Below are 19,316 nucleotides of genomic sequence, written 5' to 3'. Positions count from 1 at the left end.
CAAAACTGTGAAAGGTATGCATAGGGCACAAAGTCTACCATGATAAGTACTCAATAAGAAATGTTTTTTAATTATTATTTACAAATAGACCTTGAGAAATGCATACAGTAATACCTAAATAGAAATGGAGACTTCACCACAAAGATGGAAAATTTTCATGACAAGACACTGTGAAGCAAAAATTATGTGGCACACAGAAAAAAAAAACATGAAAAAACCTTGAGGAAAGAGGAACTGGATGCATGTTGGATGGTGAAAGAAGGCTATTCCATAAGCTCTATTAGCTCTTAGTCTAAATTAGTTCCTTATAGAGGATCATGGCAAATTTATATCAGGATCCACAAGATACACTTTTCAGGAATCTGAGTTTATGTTCAAGTAAAGATACTATGTACTATCTCCCTTTGATCTATGAATTCACTATTCTTAACAAATATTCTCTTGATGTTTTTAAATTTGAAGTTAAGTAATCACATAAGGGATAACCTCAAAGAGACCTGAGGAATTCTGGAGACCAGCATGGTTGTAATAGTTTCATGAGTCATCCAGGCCACATGGTACCCAGATTAAATATTATTTCTGGATGGGTCTGTGAGAGTGTTTCGAGACAAGATTAGAATTTGAATTACTGCACTCAGTAAAGTAGATTGTCTGCTTCTTTGTAGGTGGGCATCAAATCTGCTGAGCAACAAACTAAAAGCAAAGCTTGCATGCTTGCATGGCCTCGAGTAGCTGGCAAACTGTTTATATAAAGAGCCAAACAATAAATATTTAAGGCCTCTGTCACAACTATTTCATTTTGTCATTGCAGCACAAAGCAGCCAAAGACAATATGTACACCCAAACAACTTCTCTTGCATTCCGTTAGTGGTCTGCCTTTAGGGGAGTTCCTGAACATTTCAGATGAGGCTAGGCAAGTCAGGGAATTACTATAAAATCAGAAGATCACTTCTTGGCCTTTGGATCACCATCCAATCTATTAAGATCCGAAACAGAACGAAATTTGGAGAAAGATTTCCCTCCCTTTTAATGCAGCACTACTTGAGCAGGGAAATCTCATCTTATTCACTTGGACATTGACTCCCCTTTGGATTCACACTGATTAATGCCACCAAATATGGATGGTCTCCAACATGCAGGCAACAATTTGTGGAACTTAGCCTCCAAAATCACATTAACAGGTCTTCATGATAATTCTATTGATATCCCTGTCCCCACAGGCATGTGTGTGTGTGTGTGTGTGTGTGTGTGTATGCACAGTATTGGTTCTGGTACCCTGGACTAAGTATGCCATATTTCTTTCAGAATTAAGTTTTAATAGCATTTATTTTCTCCTGTTCAGATTAGGTGTCTTCATATTTGTCATGTTGTATTTTACATGTTTGTGTCAGTGTCTGTGACTTGCATTTCACTGTGAGTTCCTTGAAAGCAGGTACAATTTTATTCACCTCTAAGTTCCTTAGTACCATGTACAGCATATGCAGGCAACTACCTTAGGGCCCCTGCAAGGCTTAGACACTTTTAGAGGTCCCTCTCCATATCATTTGAAGCATATTAAATTTTAGTAGGTACATTATGGCTCATTAAAATATTATTTTACTATAAAAGTTTAAAGATATGTATAATTTTGTCTTGAAATTTGGCAATAATCCAAATACTTTATGATTGGCTCTGATTTTTCTATGGTATTAGCCTCATAATGCACATGCAGAAGTTCTTACAAAGTGAAATCATCGAAATAAATTACAAATTGTGTTCAATGGTCATGAAATATTAATAGATATGAAATTTAACAATTAATGAACTTGGAACTATGTTAAGTTTAATTGCATTTAAATATTGATTACATTTTTCATGGTTATTTCTTTTCATATTTTGGAACCAATTTTTTCAATTTTTGAATATTACCAACAGCTTTGGAAGAGCTTAAAGCTCTAATAATTAGGCCCATGGAACAACATGGATATACCAGCCCTGATGGAATACAGTAGATAATTGATGTCAGTTGATCAAATGGATAATTTGGGAGGATTCATATGCCATTGGGTATAATTCAAGGCATTATCATAGTTTATGGTAAATTATGTAGCCTCAGTATTTTGTTACAGCCATAGAGTAGACTAACATCATATCCATGTCTGGATGCTCTCTCCTTAACTAAAACTTTTATGAGAAAGATAAATGGAAAGAATTATGTTATAGATGTTTTAATTTTAGAAAAAAAAACAACCACTGTAAGAGCAAAATTAACTAACATAGCATCCTAAAGCCTTACTATGTAGAATTGTACGCTAATGTGTACTCAGGATTTGTTATATGCTCAGAACTCTATACTTTTACCTCTTTTACTCAGTTTTACACAACTCAACTTTTACACAGTTGCTTTCCCAACTGTATTAAACAGATCTATATATCTAACAATTTCCAAAGCAAAACTAGGTTCCATGAATGACACAAAAAGGCAATGGATGACTTTTAGGACACTTTCTTACCTGCTTGGTAAATCTCAGTAATACAGCATCTCCCACAAGGTCAAGTTAGAAGAATTCTGTGAGTTATTCAAGGTCTTCAGAGATCTCCTGAAATCTTCAGATTTCTCCCTCCTTCCCATATATTCTCTCTGAACAATGTGGCTCTGTTAGTGCAAATTTCAAAAAGTTTATGGAAAATGGAATTGAAAAACAAGTTTATTATGGAGCAAACAATATGTTTTGAAATCTATGCATATGTGGGCCTTCAAATTTTAAGAAAAGTCATATTATGAAAAGCCAGGCATAGATTCCAAATTTATTTGCAGCACCATTATATTTTCAATGACTTAAATCATAAGATTATTGCCATTTCCAAATTTCTTACTTTTTTATCAAAGGTAAAATAGTTCACTATTTAGCACAGTTTGGTGACCAGAAGTACTATGAAAGTGTTGTCATACTGTGATTTTTACCTAGGGCATATTAACTCACAAGCATGGACTAAAACAATGATGCCATAATGAACTCAGTGGACACTCAGTGCAAAGGAAGCCCTGAGGTTTTGCATCTTTAGAATAATGTAAAGTGCATGGCTGAAGCTGGACTAAAACTTCCAGCTCTTTGTCCCTTGGATTAAAAAAAAAAAAAAAACCACAGAATTTTCCATGGTACTTTAAGTGTTTTTTTTTTTTTTTCAAGATACTGATTTATTTTTCCTTGTCTTGTTGCCTTTACTCTTCCCACTCTTTTCTCCTGCCTTTCTTATTTTTCCTTTTAATTTTTTATAATGACATATTTTCTTCTTCTATTTCTATTTAAATGTTTTCTAATTTTCATTTTAGAGATCTTTGACATCCTTGGTTAAATTTACTCCAGATATTGAAATTTTTGTAGCTATTGTGAATGGTTCTTATCTTACAAGTTCTTTCTCAGCCATGGCATTGTTTGTGTATACACAAATTATTATTTTTTTGTTTGTTGATTTTATATCCTGCAGCTTTACCTAATTCTCTTCTGATTTCCAATAGTCTCTTAGTGTAGTCTTTTGGTTTCCCTATATATAGGATCATGTCATCAGCAAACAGGGATAATTTGAAATGCTCCTTTCCAATCTGTATTCCTTTGATTTCTTTTTCTTGCCTAATGGCTTTGAATAAAACTTCTAGAACTATATTGAATATCAGTGATGAGAGTAGGCATCCTTTTTGTGGATCATAATGGAAATGCTTCCAACTTTTAGCAATGGGGTTTTTAATCCTCCACTAAACTACTTGAAAATAGTTTGACAATTTCCATTTTAATGTTACCAAGTTCTAAAGTAGAGTCCAGAGGCCAGCACTATGGCGTAGTGGGTAAAGCCGCCGCCTGCAGTGCAAGCATCCCATATGTAAAGTACTAGATTTGAGAGATAAGCAAAGTATGTCTTCCTTTTCATGAAAGGAATAACCTCATAAAAAAATGCTCCGTAATTCAGAATGAAACTCATAGAGATTAACCATAAGAGTTAATATTTTCTGTATAGACAAGGCAAGTATACATCACTCAAAGTTATACATTTTTCTACTTTTGAAAGATACTCATTTTTCAGCAGAGGTTCTCATAGCATGGTTTTATGAAAATAGTGAAATCATCAGAACTCTTTATGGATTGTTTATATATTTTAGGTTTTTGATACAACTTTAGAAGTATCATTTTAATATTAAATATGATTAAATATATTTTTGGATAGATAAAAATACAGCGCAATTACATATGTAGTATGGTCAGGTGAGAATCCTTTTTTAAATATGAGATTGTTGATTTCATAAACATTTCTTCTATGTAAGTGTTTTCATCAGGATTCCCCAGATAAGTAATAGATACGATTGATTTAGTAACATATGAGAAAGGATTTGGCTGGTGCTATGGCATAGCAGGTAAAGTTTTCCCCAATGACACCAGCATCCCATATGGACAGCAGTTCCAGTCCCAGCTGCTGCTGCTTTACTTTTGATTCAGCTCCCTGCTGATGTGCCTGGGAAGGCAGCCAAGTAAGGCCCGAGTCCTTGGGCCTCTGGGTCCATATGGGATACCTGGATGAAGCTCCTGGCTTTCGCCTGGACCAGCCTTGACCATTGCAGCCATTTGGGAAGTGAACCAACAGATGGAAGATCTCTCTCTCTCTCTCTCTCTCTCTCTCTCTATATATATATATATATATATATATATATATATCCCTGTCTCTTCTTCTTTCTGTGTGACTCTGAACTTTCAAATAAATATTCCTTGAAAAAAGCAAATAAAGAGAAGGGGTTAAAGAGTAGAATTGATCCACTTGATTACAGAGGCTGAGAAGTCCCAAGATAGGCTACTTGCAAGATAGAGGGAAAAAAGATGCCAACAGAGTGGCTCAGTCTAAGTCCAAAGTCCTGAGGGCTGCTAATGTCAGTTCTAGAATCCAAAGGCCAGAGAACTTACAGTTCTGAGGTCCAAGGGCAGTAGAAGAAGAGTGTCTCAGCTCCAGAAGAGAAAATATAAAAATTTGCTCTTCAGCCACATTCTCCTTCCACTCACACCCTCTCCTACCCCAGGCTTGGGGCAGCCGAGTTAACCAAGTCAAACTCCAAACCACATGGGTTTCCCTTCTAGTAAAAGAGGGAACCAGGCTCAATGCTTACTGAAGCACTGAAAATAATTAATGCAAATGAGAATAAATGATACTTTATCAGCTAACTAGGTCTCTCTTAATTCAGTCAAATTGACACTCAAAATATACTACCACAAAAATAAATGGGTGGTTTTGGTCAGTGAAATCCACAAGTTTCCACTGCATATTTATCATATATCAGGCTGTATGCTAGGCACTATTGGTAAAATCAAACAGGTTCTTGTACTTATGGAGCTTTCAGGTGTGTAAAGGTTACAGCCATTATTCAAATGATCACACCAAGTAGTGTATAATTACAAACTGAGGTCAGTGCTCACATGCCATCAGAAATATCCCCAAGAAACTCACTTCTGTGATTCTAAGTTCCCATGTAGGCACTAGGCATGTTAGCAGCAAAAAATAAATAAATAAATAAATAAATAAATAAATAAATAAATAAATTAAATAAAGACATATTTCCATCCTCAAGACTCTCAGAGAGACAGATATTATACAAGTAAACAAATAATTCATTTCAATTTATAGTTGGTTTTATGAAGAAAACAGTGCAAGGTGATGAAGAATAACAAGGAGAGAGACTGATTTTTGATTGAGATTCTTTTCTTAGGACAGACATATGTTGAGAACTAAAGAGTGAGGAGGATCCAGCTATTTTAAGTGGAATTAAGGGCAGATGAAAACTTGCAGATAGGTCCTGAAACAAATAAGAAATATCCATTTGCTGAGAGAAAGATAAGTCACAGGAACAGGGAAGAGAAAAAGATATGAAATGAGGTTATAAAAGTTAGTTGTCAGTGCAACAGAACCTTGAAAGAACCATTGAAGGGTTTGTATTCCATTCTAAATGCAATGGAGCGCATAAAAGGAGACTGAAATGATTTAAATTTTAAAATGTTCTCTTTGGCAACTAAGTAGAGTGTGAAAGAAGGAAGTCCAGTTGAACACTACTGTTGCAATCCATGCAAAGAGGGATGGTGCATGGTGCACTGTAACAGAGTGCTTTCAGGGAAGACAGAAGTGAGATAATTGAGGTACACTTTGATGGTCAATACAGAGAAGTTGTTGATGTGTTCACTGGGGGAAGAGAGCAGGAATAAGAAAAACAAATTAATGATGACTACCAGGTTCCTAACTCAAGCAATTATGTTGTTGACTTTTCCTAAGGTAGGGTAGTCTGAAAACCCAACAAGTTTGAACCATGGGGAAGTAGGATGAAGTAGAAATCTCAAACTCACTGCAGCCAAGCAGAATTTGAGATGTCTATGGGGCTCTGATTTGGATCATCAAGTGAGCAGTTTAATAAGAGGTGACATTTAAAGTGGGTATAATTGAGGAGTACTCAGCCCACAGATGACATATGAAGTGATGGTAATTTAGTATCACCAATAAAGAGTGTGAAAAGAGAAGAGAAGATCTAAGACTAAGTTCTTGAAAGAAGTAGCAAAGGAGACGGAAAAAGAGTGGCCAGCAAATTTGGACACAAAGCATCATGAAGATTGAAAGAAGAGTTTCAGGAAATGTGCTGTGTTTACTGAATAATCAAGTATTTTTTCATTTTTGTTCATTTATTAATTAATTCATGGGAATTTTTAAAAAGATAAGCTATATGTCAAAATTGAATTGTATAGCAATAATTCATGATGCATAGTTTAAGAAGTGCTTCCGTTTGATCTCAACAACAGTATATTTTATTACTGATTAAAGACTCTAAAGCTCATGAAAGCAACTGTATTTAATAATAAATTCAACATTTGTTCAACAAGTATTGTTAACTCCTATTATGAGTGGTGTATTCTAACTTGTAGAAATTCTAACTTGTAGAAATACTTAGGAATGAAAGAGATCATGTTCCTAGCACATGGTTCTAACTTTCCAATGGATACTCTACAACAGTGGTCATAATAGACCACACAGGGCTAGGGCACTTATTTACATGAATGGAGTTTTGACTACAGAGATTTATGTTTCCTTTAATTTTTTAATTTTATTTTAATATATCTAATTTTTAAAGGCAGCAGTGTTCACTATATGCACATTGCTATGCAAGAGGCTCAGTTTTTAATATTCTTGCAAATGTAATAAATCTAAAGAAAATTTATAATTTAAGTACTTACCCCATTTACAAAGCCAAATATACATCATCATTATGTTTATATGTTACATTTTGAGAAGTCTGTACCTCAAATCTTTGAAAATCTTATCAATGTCTAAAATTTCTTATAATAGAAATTCTATGAAGTTAAAGAGCATGAAATTGTGTTCTGTTGTGTCTAACCAAGTTTCTATCCATTGCTGCATCATCCTGATATTCTATCAATGCTGTCATTGGAATATAAAGGTTTCCTGACATCCCATGTTTCTCTTCTATTTGTTTTTAATAAATACTTTCTAGGACTAGTTGAACAAAACACAAGGTCACTAAGTTTATCCTCTTTCAAATAATACAGTAAAAAAAGGAATGTATTTAATAGCACATACTTTCTTTTCTTTTTCTTACTTTTCCTCTAGGAATTTATCATTCTAAAATAACCTAAGGATGCAAAAAATGTGGCATCCTTATCAGTGAAAGAGTAAGACAACATTAGTGTTTGATTGACTTATGAATATGTCTGGCAGTTGAAAGGTTTAGATGTTGGTTGTTCTGATAGGACATATGTAACAGTGATTTCTGTGGCTAGATCCATGCTAACTGGACTTTATTAATATAATCCTGGGTAAGAGTCACCGACCCTTTGAACATCTGCTTTGCATCTGTGCATTTTTGTTCTGGATAAAAATCCATACTTTGGGTTTATTTACCCTTCAAAATGACTATGATGGTCTCTATGCTTATTTTTTTTTCTTTTTGCTTCCGTTATTTACATTGGCTGAAGGACACTTTCTTTTCAAAAACTGACCTTCATTGTTGCCTTGCCTGAATCATTCTTAAAGCAACTTCACTTTTACAGAACAATTTTCATGTAATATGTTCCCTGGCATTTCCTAAGGTTAAAGAGGAACTTAAAAATACCCTTCATGTACAGCAGGTACAGTTTACAGTCATTGGTATATAAATGCAGATGAATATTTTCCACTAAAGAAAAAAAAGGTAAAAAAAAGATGTAATTTTGAAGCAAATTTAACCAGATCAATGGTTCCCAATATGGTGATGCCACCCTGTAGGGAGCATTTGGGGGAAGCATAGGGATAGTTTAGCTCATCAAACAATTATGGGCATCACCTGCTTGGCATGAGATAGGGCTCAAGATTCTGTGAAGTTGGCTGTGGCCATTTGGTATAGTGCTTAAGATACCATTTGGGATGCTCACATATCATGGCAGAGTGCCTGGTCTCGAGTCTCAGCTTTGCTCCCTAAGCAGCTTCTTGCTAACGTGCACTCTGGGATAAAGCATATGATGGCCCAATTTTGGGGTCTCTGCCACCCCTGTGGGAGACACAAAGTAAATTCCTGCCTTCTGGCTTCTGGCTTTGGCCTGGCCCTGTCCCAGCTTTTGATAGCATCTGGGGAGTGAACTAGAAGAAAGGCAATCTCTGTTTGTCTCTCTGCCTTTCAAATAAATTTTAAAAAGAAATTTAAAAAAATAAAAATTTGAAAAAAAGACATTTAGCTTAGTAGTAAAATGCCTGAAATAATGAATAAATGAATAAAATAAATAAAATATTCATTGAATGCTCAATGTTCATTAAATGTTCAATAAAATGTTCAATGAATAAAATGTTCAATGAATAAAATGTTCATTGGAATATCTAGATTGATATGCATCTCTGGATCCTTATTCTGATTTCCTACTAATGCCTTCCTGGGAGATACTAGGGATGGATCAAATGATTGAGTCCCTTTCACCCACATGGGAAACCTTGATTAAGTTTCTCATTCCTGGCTTCAACCTCAGCTAGGGGCCATTACAGGCATTCATGGAGTAAATTAGTGAATGGGAGTGCTCCCCCCGACCCCTTCTCTCTTTCTCCCTCTCTCTCTCCTCCTCCCTCCCACTTCTCCTCCCTCCCTCTCTCCATTCCTCTCTCTGAGAGGTATACAAATTTTACAAAAAACTTTTAAAAAATAAAATTCAAGTTAGGAGCATTACAAAACGTTTCTTATAAAAAGCGTTATTGACTGACCACTAGAAAGGACAATTAATTGGCTTCTGATTTCTGAAACTTAAAGAGATAGGAAATTGTAACATCTAGTCAAACATTTGTAAAGCACTGATTACTTATCTTGGATAAGTACATGATGGAGAGAGAGGTCTGTTTCATGATGCTCCTCAACTGTGTTTCCTACACATATCCCATGCATCAAATCATAGCCAGGAGGACCCTGTCTTTTTTATGTATATTTATTTAATTTTGTTCATTGAAATGGAGAGAGAGGGAGAGAGAGAAATTTTTTATCCACTGCTTCACTGCCCAAATGCCCACAGCAACCAGAGCTGAGCCAGGCTGAGATCAGAACCCAGAACCCGATCCAGGTTTCACAGGGGTGGCTGGGACACAAGCACTCGAGTAATCAACCCTCTAGTGTGTGAATTAGGAGGAAGCTGGATCAGAAGCAGATGTGGTACTTGAAGCTGGGTGCTCTGATATAGTTTGTGGTCATTCTTTGTGACTGCTTAATCCATTGCACCATGACACCAGCCCCAGGAAGTTATCATTCTGCTACAGTGAGGAATCGTATCAGAAACAAAACTCAGCCCCATGCTAATCCCTGAATTATACCTATCCTCTCTGTGGCCTGATGACCTTGCTGTCTCAGACATGACAAAGATAAAGGCTTTCCTCATAAACATTAGACTGTTATTCACCAGATGGTCCTTATCATTGATTTAGGAAACCTGCAATCTGGCTGGCACTCCTGTTATGGTCCAAGCTGGTGTTTAAGCCCAGTAAAACTGATGTAGGTCATATACTAGCTCCCATCTGCTGTACCATACACCTCCTCACAGAGGTTTGCAGGATCACAGAGAAACGTGACTTGTGATTGTTGTGATTTTCTCATCATTTTTCCACACACACTGTTTTTCACTATGCTCACTGAACTTTTAGTGTATGGAATGCACATAGTAAAAAGTAAATAACTTACAAGGTTGCAGTAGAATCCTGGCAACAGACAAGGAAGACTAAAAGAAACCACCCTCAGATATTGAAGTACTCTAGTGTGACATTTTGGTGCAGACTCTGAATCCAGAATTCTTGGGCCCATATATAAGCTCTGGTATTTGCCAGCTCTGTAACACCTATCTAATTATTTAACCACTTTGGCTTAATTGTTCTATAAAATGGTGATAATAATAGTACTTACCACATAGCATTGTGATGAAGATTAAGTGAGTTAACTCATGCGAAGTGCTTAGAACAGCACATTGCACATAGTAAGCATTTAATAAATGTTAGTTTTTATGTCTAGGGTGGTGCTTCTGTTTCCTGCACTGTTCACTTATGGTTGAAGGTTCAAGCCAGAAAGTAATCAAAACGTTTAACCTCAGTTTCCTCCTGTGCTTCAAGAAAGGGATAGGCTTTTCTTTCTCTAAATCACAAGTATGAGAAAATGAAAATACTTTCCGATGATCTTCTGTACTTAAAAATGTATAGTATATCTTTCTTACTGTAAAATGTGGACTAAGAGTGGCTGGCATTACAAGCAGAGGGAGTCTCACTTAGGAGCTTAGACTGCAGATTACTTCTGATCTGAAAAGTGCCTTAGATTTGTCTGCAAACCCAGCAATACTGCATGGAACCCCTATAACCTTGAATCATGTTTTGTGTTACTGTTTTGAATATCTGTTTCTGCCTCGCTGGAGAATGAAGCTTCAACCTTCTCTTCACACCATTGCTCTGATTTGTGTAACACCTCTTCATTATCGTTCACAACATCAGTGATTACTACCATGCTCAAATGTCAATTAATGCTTGATGATGATTATGGCGTAGATGTAGCCAAAACAGAGGAGTTCTTGCTTATCCCACCTCTCTGTCAGATGTCCAGTGTACATCTAAATGAGAACTCTAGATCTTTCACTTTGGTTGAATTACCCTTTAATCAGTAAAACTAATGATTCCATCCCCCTAGATTTACTAACACTCTTTTGTCTGACTAGGAGGCATGACCTGAAGGCTACGAAGATGATAGCCTTCTTTGCTTTGTATAAATTAATAACAGTAGGCTAATATTCCCTTTCTGTATTTATGTTTAAAATACCTGACATGAGCATGTAGGAACTTCAGTCAAATTTAATCCTTGTTCTCAAATTGACATTTCCTATGTTTACTTTTTTCTTTTCCTTTTTTATATTTCATGGAAATAACTTTGTGAGTTTTATTATTGCATAATATTAATGGCTGAACTCCTATGAGTTGGTTAGAACAGAATGTTGGGTGACAGGTAAAGATGAAGTTGGCTGGTCCTGAAATCCCGCCCTCAGCAGTTTTTCTCTTGTCTTTTGGGATCCACTAAAAGACAATACCATTTCATAAATTGTCTTATAATTGTTCAATAACATTAGAAATAGACATTACACATTGAAAGAGCTAAAATAATTTTTCATCCATGTAGACATAATTAGAATGTTACATTTTATGTCTATGCTATTCCCTAAGATGAATTTGTCATTATTTACAAATAAATATGGAAACACAGCCTATGAAATCTGTCAGTGTGTCCCCAAAGTACAAACTCCTGCCTCCTTTAAAAGTGTCAAATTTCAGAATCTGTATCCATTGTAGTTCAAAGAAATCCTTGCTCAGAAAGTAGCCATTCTACTGGTGCATATCTTTGTGGTTTTCCTCTCCTAATGGAGTTTCCAAAGGTATTACAAAAGTCTTCATAAATTAGCATTCTGTCATAATCAATTTTCATTAAGCATCTGAGTAAGGCAATGTGTGCTACATACATCATGCAGAAGTATTCACCATAGTGTCTTTTGCTTATAATAAAAACATATCCTTATTATTATAAAAGCTGCATAAGATAAAGGAGGGAAAGACACAAAAAGAGTCTGGATGGAGAACAAAAAAGAAAATAAATGGATGGAAACAAAATAGATGATAAAGACAGGAAGGCATTATAATATTTAAATGCGGATAGTGTGTCTTTGTTCCCTTATCATGCTTGACAGTGCAAATGAACAACAGAATGGAGAAGGCACAGTGTGTTAAATTATTATGGATATGTCAGATAAGTGGTTTGTCTGATGTTTCCATCTCTGCTGGAAGGCTGGCTTAAAACTGTGACCTATTCTTCAGACAGTCAAAGATAAACTCCAGCAATTGTGTAATTCCTCCCACTCTGATAGAGATAAATATGTTCATATTTTTTCCCAGCTAATCCTCCTTGTTGGCTGATAACATAAGGCTGCATCTGTATGACAGGAAGATTCAAGATATCTGGAAAAGCATCCAGCCATCTGCAATTCTTTCTGCCCATCAGGTCATCTTGCTATCTGGGGTCCTATAAGATCAACTAAGTTTGCTGCAAGTTAATGTAAAAATGAAATCACAAATCTGGATTTCTTAAGGCAATCTTAAGGCAATCGTAGGGATATTTCCTTGTGCAGGAAAAAAATTGTATGGGGAAGTGTTTTAAAATGCCAATATTTGGGCAGTATTGAGTACAAACTAAATATTTCTCTCTAGGTATGACATCCTTTTTTTCACGAAAATGCTTCATTTATTCTTTATCAATATTATGTTTTTGCAAAATTTAACAAGGTCATAAAATAAATCAGCATGATTTATATTTCTTTAAATTTGTTGAGTCTTGTTTTTAACCTACCAGTTATCTATGCAGGGAAATATTCTATATGCTATTGAGAAGAATATGTGTTCTGCAGCTGTTGATTGGAAATTTTTGATATTCATTAGGTCCAATTGATCTAGAGTGCTAACACTGTTATTTGTTATTTTTTTTTCTGTCTGAATCTGTCCAGTGGAATCCAACTCACCGTAATATTTGCTTTATGTATTTGAGTACTCCAACATTGGGTATACATAAACATATATACATATATATGTATATATGTTATTACATATATACATATATATATATATGTTATTTCTTCTTGTTCTATCATGTCCTTTATCACTATATAATGACTTTCCTGATCTCTTTTTTTTTTTTTTACCATTTTTAATTTAAAATCTATCTTACCTGATAAAAATATAGCTACACAGTGTCTGTTGAAATATAGCGGCCGCGCCGCGGCTCACTAGGCTAATCCTCTGCCTTGCGGCACCAGCACACCGGGTTCTAGTCCCGGTCGGAGCGCCAGATTCTGTCCTGGTTGCCCCTCTTCCAGGCCAGCTCTCTGCTGTGGCCCGGGAGTGCAGTGGAGGATGGCTCAAGTGCTTGGGCCCTGCAGCCCATGGGAGACCAGGATAAGTGCCTGGCTCCTGCCATCAGATCAGCGCGGTGCGCAGGCTGCAGCACACCGGCCGCGGTGGCCATTGGAGGGTGAACCAACGGCAAAGGAAGACCTTTCTCTCTGTCTCTCTTTCTCACCGTCCACTCTGCCTGTCAAAAAAAAAAAAAAAAAAGAAAAAAAGAAAAAAAAAAGAAATAGAGCTACACAGTGTCTATTAATTGGAGAATTTTGTTCATTGACTTTTAAGATAATTATTGAATCGCTTCTCAGTCTTTTGGCTAAGATCAATTGTAATTATTGCTAGGTAAGGTCTTACTCTTGTCCTTTTGATACTTGTTTTATATTTTAAGGTAGTTTTCTTTTTCTTCCATGTCTTACAATCTTTATCTGTGAATGAATTTTTTCTCTATTGGTGTATTTTGATGAGCCAGCACCACATATGAGCACCAGTTTGAGTCTCAGCAGCTCCATTTCCAATCCACCTCCCTGCTAATGTGTTCAGAAGATGGGACAAGTCCATGGGCCCCTGAACCCATGTGGGAGACCCAGAAGAAGCCCCTGGCTCCTGGCTTTGGACTGGCCCAGCCCCAGGCTTTGTGGCCATTTGGGGAGTGACCAGTGGATGGAAGATCTCTCTGTCTCTGTCTCTGTCTCTCTCTCTCCATAACTCTACCTTTCAAATACATAAATACATCTTTTAAAAAGAAATAAGAGACAAAAAAATAAGAAATGCTAATAAGGCATTCTAAATTTGTGCTCTATTTTTGTTTTCATTTAAGAATTTTGATGCTGCATCTGATCTCTTTTGATATTACCTGTCTCTTAAGATTTTTAACATAGTGATTATAACTTTTTAGCTTTCATGGTAGATATAAATGGTTTACATACCATATTTACACTATTATAGTGTTCCAAATTGAATTTTCTACCTTCTTATATTTTCTTTTTACTTTCTGGCATCTCTTACTTTTGATTTGGAGAACTCCCTTTAGAATTTCTTGTAACACAGGTCTGATGGTGATAAATTCTCTTAGCTTTTGTTTGTTTGAAGATATCTTTCTCTCTTATATTTGAAGGAGAATTTCCCTGAATACAATATTCTCAGCTGTCATTTTTTTCCCATCAGTACTATAAAAATATCATCCCACTCCCTTTTAGTCTTTAATGTTTCTGCTGAGAAATGTGCAGTCAGACAAATTGGGATAATTTCATGAATTATTTGCTTCTTTCCTCTTTCAGGTTTGACTATGTTTCTTTATCTTTAATCTTGGAGAGCTTGACTCTAATACCCCTTCAGGTAGACTTAGGTAGGTTGTATCTGACTGGTGTCCTTTGAACTTCCTATACCTGGGTCATGAATCTTAATTCTCTAGGTTTGGAAAGTTTTCTGTCATCTTCTCTTTTAATCTGCTTTCTACCCCTCTGGCATTCTAAGTCCATCTTCAATTTTAGCAGTTCAAATGCTTGGTCTCTTCATGCTATCTCATATTTTTCCTAAGCTTTCTTTTATTCCTCTTGTTTTTTTTTTTCCTTTTTCTATTCCAATTTGTATTTTTAAATAGCTCGTATTTGAGCTCACTGATTATTTTCTCTTGGTATATTCTGCTATTTATGCCATCTATTGCATTTTAATTTCACTTAGTGTGTTTTTCAGTTGAAGAATTCCTGCTTGATTTTGTTTAAATACTGCCACTTCTCTTTCAAATGTCCCTTATAGGATATTTAATCATTTCTCCGTACTTTCTTCAATTTAGTTGCGTTCCCTTAAAATAGCTATTTTGAAATCTTCATCACATCAGAGTCTTCGGAAATTTCAATTCCTAGATTGTTGGTTTCTGGCACCTTATTTTGCTCTTTAGATGAGGTCATAGTTATCTGTATATTCTTGTTTTTTGTGGGTATACAATGTTATCTACACACTGAAGAATTAGTTACAGTAATTTGGCTTGTTTGTGGCTGTCTTTCTAGAAGTTCTGAACAGCTTGTTTATTTTCTCTGAGCTGATGGATACTTCTGGTATTTCAGCACTAGATAGTACCTCAAGTTTGCCCCAGATCCATTGTTGAATTGTCTCTATGTGTGTGAATATGTGTGTGTTTGACAGACTGATGTGAGCACACACACACACACACAGAATTTTCAGTCTTACAATTTTCCCCAAACTCAAATTTGTTCCACACCTGCAGTGATAGTATTGTTCAGCTTGCAATGGGGAGTTCCTAGGAAGAGACTGTCCATCCCTTCAAGCCTCTTACTAGTCTGGTAATCTCAGAGTCCTTGTCCTATGTTCACAAATGCCACACTGCTAGATCATATCTGCATCCTTCAGCTTACCAAGACCAGTGCAGCCTGGGAACAGGATCAAAGCTCACCCTGCTATGGTCCGAGGCTGAAGTAGGATCACTGATTCCACACCTATCAGCCACTGGTGATGTTGGCTGGGGTATAAGTTCACTTGGGGCTATAGGACTCTGATGGGCACTGAGGCAAGTCCAGAGGTTCTGTATGCAGGCAATGGCTTGAGAACATGGACTGTTAGGTAGGACTGCTCAATTCTGTATTTTATCTGCCTGCCGCTCATTCCCAAAACATTTATATTACTCCTTGGTGTCCGCCCAAGGTTGTAAGAGGAGTGATAGTGGAACTGCCTCAGCTAATCACCCAGCCCCTGGGCAGGTCACACCTGGGTCTCATAGGTGCCAGGCCCTGTGCAATCTTAGAGGGTCACACCTGGTTTGAAAGTGGTTGACTGTGATATACATCAAAACAGGTCTTTCTTACAAGGGCACAGGTGATACTGGGAAACATTCAGAAACTCATTCCATAAACATGTGCCTCCAGACAGAAGCCATTAAAATCTTCCCAGCAATGGGATTTTCCTGCCCAACACTGAGCCCCAATACAGTTCTGTGGATCCTTGCTGTATGCTCAAGGTTGGAGGAGAAGTGATAAAGGAAACCCTCTGGCTACCCAGACTGGCCCTGTGCTGGTCATTTCTGGGTCCCCCAAGTCATGGGTCCCTGGAATATCCTAGAGGTTTCTGCAAAGCCCACCAGAGACAGGCAGTGATACACACCAAATGAGCCTCGGCCCTGGAGTACAGCTCTCCTGATGCCTGGAGAATATACTGGCTCCGTCTGTGAGCACTGGCAGAAGACCTTTGGACTTTATTAGGTGCTGGGTCCCAGTTTGCTGGGCCCAACTCTGAGATCCAAGGTATAATACCAAGACCCTTCTCTGCGCCTCTCTGGAGTCTGCAGTTTTTGCTTTCTATCAATGGCTGGGGTAGGCCTCCTGGCTGTGGAGGCGCCAATACTAACTCTAGTTGTATGAGCCTTGGGGCACAGGATTATGAACTCAGACCAACTAAATTTTTTGCAATGGGATTCAGTTCATGCCCCCTTTCCCAAGTGGGAAGCATGTTTTCAGACCATGCTCCTTAGAGTTGGGACACAGGTGACACGGGTCACTCTTTTCTTCTTGCTTCTTAAATGTGGCTTCTTTTTTTTTTTTTTTTAAGATTTATTTATTTATTTGAAAGGCAGAGTTACAGAGAGAGGGGCAGATACACACACACACACACACACACACACACAGATCTTCCATCCACTGGTTGACTCCCCAAATGGCCCCACCGGCTGGAGCTGGGCCAGGCTGAAGCCAGGAGCCTGGAACTTCTGTGTCTCTCACATGGGTACAGGGGCCCAAACACTTGGGCCATCTTCTGATTACTTTTCCATGACATTAGCAGGAAGCTGGATTGGAAGTAGAACAGCCAGGGGTCTATCTGGTGCCCATATGAGAGGCTGGTGCCAAAGGTGGTAGCTTTACTGGCTATACCACAGTGCCGGCCCCAAATTGGCTTCTTATGATTCTAATAAGAAAAGTATTGTGGTCTCTCAGATGGATTCCTCAGCTCTCGTGAGGGTGATTTTCTGTGTGTATAGCTGTTCACGCTGGTATCCCTCTGTGGAGGTAGCTGCCAGATCTGACTCATATACACTCTTGGCTTCACCCTGGGTATCAATAGTTTTATTCTTCAGGGTTTTTTTATTTTTTAAATTTTATTTAAGGTAAACAGATATTTCATATATACAAATTCAGGTGCATAGTGATACTTCCCACCCATCCTTCCCTCCCACCCATTCTCCCAAGCTTCATCCAGCTTTGTTTTTATAGTTTGAGATTGTTTTCATTATCTGGGGTCATTTGTGTTTCCAAATGAATTTAAAAATTTTTTTTCTAGATCTTTGATGAATGTCCTTGGTATTTTGATTGGAATCATATTGAATCGGCATAAATTGATTTGGGTAGTATGAACATTATGATGATATTAATTGTCCCAATCCGTGAACATAGAAGATTTTTACATTTTCTTGGCTTTCTTCTTTCTTTGCTGTTTTCATTGTAGAGATCTCTCACATCCTTCAGTAAATTTATACCAGGGTATTACAATTTTGTGTAGCTATTATGAATAGGACTGATCTCACAAGTTCTTTTCCAGGTAAAGCATTGTTGGTGTCTAAGAATGCAATTGATTTCACATGTTTTCTCTTATTTCTGGTAGTTAATATACATAGACACACTACTATACTTTTAATGATCTGTGATTATTTAAAAATTTATTGTACATGAGTGAAATTGACATATTTTCATTTGATCATTGTGTATATTGTTTGCCTATATTCCTGCTGAACTATGCTCTTTTTTTACTTGTCAAACTCTTTATTTATGGGGCATTACATCTTTGACTATAATGGAAATAAAAATATGTTATCTCAAAAGTTAAAGAAAGAAGGAAGGAAGGAAAGAAGGAAGGTGGAAGGAAGGGGGAGGAAGGAAGGAGGGAGGGAGAGGGCGAGGGAAGGATGGATGGAGGAAAGGAGAAAGGAAGGGAGAAAGGGAGGATATAAGGGAAATATCATTATATTCCCAGAATTCTATCTATGTACCACATTGATTTTACTCTCTTTTTATTAATATCACATTAACATGAAAACTGATGAGAATTGCATTATAGTAATTATCATGCACTTGCTGAAACCTTGAGAATTTAATGTATTAATAAATTCCTTAAAAAATAAGTCAAAATAAGTTTCTGCACAACAGAGAAAAAAATGGCCAACACCACTAATCACCAAGAAAATGTAAATTAAAACAACAATAAGTTATCATCTCTCACCTGTTAGAATTGCTAGCATCAAAAAGAAAAGAGTGTCGTTGAGAATGTGGAGAAAAGAGAACGCTGGTACACTGTTGGTAGGAAAAAAAAATAGGTACAGCCACTAAGAAAAACAGTGTGGATGTTTATCAAAACATGTGCCGGCATCCCATATGGGCACCGGGCTCTAGTCCCGGTTGCTCCTCTTCAGTCCAGCTCTCTGCTGTGGCCCAGGAGGGCAGTGGAGGATGGTCCAAGTGCTTTGGCACCTGCATCCACATGGGAGACCAGGAAGAAGCACCTGGCTCCTGGCTTCGGATTGGTGCAGCGCTGAGTCATAGTGGCCATTTGGGGAGTGATCCAACAGAAGGAAGATCTTTCTCTCTCTCTCTCTCTCTCTCTCTCTCACTGTCTATAACTCTACCTGTCAAATAATAAAAAAAATGAAAAGTTTAACAATATTATTAAGTAGAAACAATAACTCCATTTCTGGATGTATAACCAATAGAAATTAAATCAGAATTGACACCTACACTCCCACTTACATTATCTCATTATTCATCAACAAGACATGGAATCAACCTGAATGTTCATTGATGGATGGGTAAAGAAAGTGTAAGATACATACATGCACACACACACATACACACACACACCAGACTATTTCTTATGAAGCC

The 19,316-nt window shown here is 37.0% G+C and overlaps 1 long non-coding RNA gene across 1 annotated transcript in view; it reads right to left on the bottom strand.

Annotated features, from left to right (window-relative positions):
- Positions 1-2,623, bottom strand: part of LOC127491657 (uncharacterized) — a 182,551-nt gene extending 179,928 nt beyond the window's left edge. Inside the window, exon 1 of the long non-coding RNA XR_016231004.1 lies at positions 2,493-2,623. This is a non-coding gene — a long non-coding RNA (uncharacterized LOC127491657). The remainder of the gene's footprint in view (positions 1-2,492) is intronic.
- Positions 2,624-19,316: the final 16,693 nt, after the last annotated feature.

This window comes from Oryctolagus cuniculus, chromosome 3 (assembly GCF_051225735.1).
Source record: "Oryctolagus cuniculus isolate XC-2025 breed Fujian yellow rabbit chromosome 3, ASM5122573v1, whole genome shotgun sequence".
NCBI classification, from domain to species: domain Eukaryota; kingdom Metazoa; phylum Chordata; class Mammalia; order Lagomorpha; family Leporidae; genus Oryctolagus; species Oryctolagus cuniculus.
The sequence above is the reverse complement of the archived record's forward strand: the minus strand, read 5'-3'. Positions and strand labels throughout refer to the sequence as shown.